Source organism: Austrofundulus limnaeus, unplaced genomic scaffold, assembly GCF_001266775.1.
Source record: "Austrofundulus limnaeus strain Quisiro unplaced genomic scaffold, Austrofundulus_limnaeus-1.0 Scaffold45, whole genome shotgun sequence".
Taxonomy (NCBI): Eukaryota; Metazoa; Chordata; class Actinopteri; order Cyprinodontiformes; family Rivulidae; genus Austrofundulus; species Austrofundulus limnaeus.
The window spans coordinates 55,487-57,443 of NW_013952447.1; positions in this window are offsets into that span (position 1 = coordinate 55,487).

Below are 1,957 nucleotides of genomic sequence, written 5' to 3' on the forward strand. Positions count from 1 at the left end.
ATATTTTTACACTACTATCTGTACTTTCAACTCCTTATATATTTTTAAAAGGTAAGAAGTAGAAAGTTGTTTCTCTTATATCATTTCGGCTTGTTTTGGTTAAAAATACTACCATCCTGATAAATTCTGGCTCCTGGATCGAGTGAATTTAACTGTGGTTGGATGAGAAGTATAAATATATACCGTTCTGATGCTGTATTTAGTTTGTACATAATCCATCACAGCTGCACACCTTTAGAAAAAAATATTTTTTGAAGAGATCACCTCCCAGTAAATGTATTTAGGAAAATTTAACCGTTCATTTTTACTCAGTACTTTTATTACTTAAGTACATTTTATGTCAGAAATTTACATTTGATACTTAAGTACAAAATAAAACAGATACTTTAAGACTTTTCCTCAAGTAATATTCTTAAAGGAGACTTTAAACTTTTACCAAAGTAATTTTATGATAAGATACTTGTACTTTTACTCAAGTATCACTTTCAGGTACACTGTTTTCAAGGTTTGACCATAAACGTCTCACTCGGTTGTTTCTCAACATAAAATCATTTTAGTTTGAAACTCCCTCCTTGAAGCAAAGTTTATCCTTTAATAAGTCCAGACTTTTAGATGCCCTTTGGAAGCAGGGCGAGTAGGAAACAAGAAAACATCTTTGTCTTCTCTTCTGGACAACTCAGAGTGACTTTAAAAAAGCAGAGCAAAGAAAAAACAGCCATAAAAGGGAGGTTTTGGAGGAAAGCTGTGCCTCTCCGGTGGATCTCAGACGCAGAGGGATAAACTGTCTAAACAAAGCTTAGCTGCAGCCATTAGGAAAGTCTGGAACGGTTGGTGGAAAAGCCCAAGTGGGGCTAATTTTAGGTTTCACAGGGGCTGATTTAGGCTGAAGTAGAGTGGAGGGGTTTTCTCTGAGGACTGGGAGAAGAATCGAGTTCCCACAGACTGATGTTACTCACATGTTAGATACGTTTCTCATCTGATTAAAGAAACAAACACATGCTCTTACTGTGAAACACCTGACCACACAGCAACACCTGTGGGACCGTTTCAGCTGTGTTAATCAGTAAAAACTCTGAACTGACTCAAAGTGAATCACACAGCTGACACACAGGACACACGTTTGTCACRAAGAAAATAAAAAGCCACGTTCTGAGATGTTTCTTTTTTTTTTTTTAATTAAGAGTTGTTATATTTTCCAGTTTAATGAGTTTTTATTCAGTACAATGAYCATTAAAGGAGCTGTGTACACTTTGTTAATGAAATACACAGATCAAKACATTTCTCATCTTCCAGTGATGGACAATAAACAGGTTCTGAGGTTATTAAAGAAAGAAAATTCCAGCTGATGAAGTGCTTTATTGTAATTGTTCCCCAGCTGACACATCAGACTGTCATTCTGCTCAGAGCAATGAAAACACACCTGACCTACAAAACCAGCCACAACAACACTCCTACTCCTGAAATAGATCACGACACCGACACAAAACTTCAGCTGATCCTCCAGGTAACACCTCAGATGATCCTGAGAAACATTTAAACCTAAATTAACCCACCACTCTGAATCAAGTTTTAAAACTCATGCAGTTTCAAGAAATCCATATTTATCTTATATTTGTCAAATGCATGTGAGCCATTTAGAGATTGGAGTGTATTCAAAACATCACTCTGTGAAATTTCAGAAATGAAAATTGCTTTGAAGTGTCAGGATATTTAAATAACTTTAAACTATTAGCTTGTCCCAGTAATGATGTCCTTACTGAAGAAATAAAATATTCATTAATAAGTTAGCAATTTTTTCATGATCAGAAACAAGAAGTCCWTTTACTGAGATTTGTGAATTGTTATTAAATGTTTTATTGTTACTTTCACCTGTCACTGACTTCATCATTTCCCGTAATATTTTTGGATTCTTACTGGCTGAAATAATTTGATTTTTAAAATATTGTTGTTTGGCTTT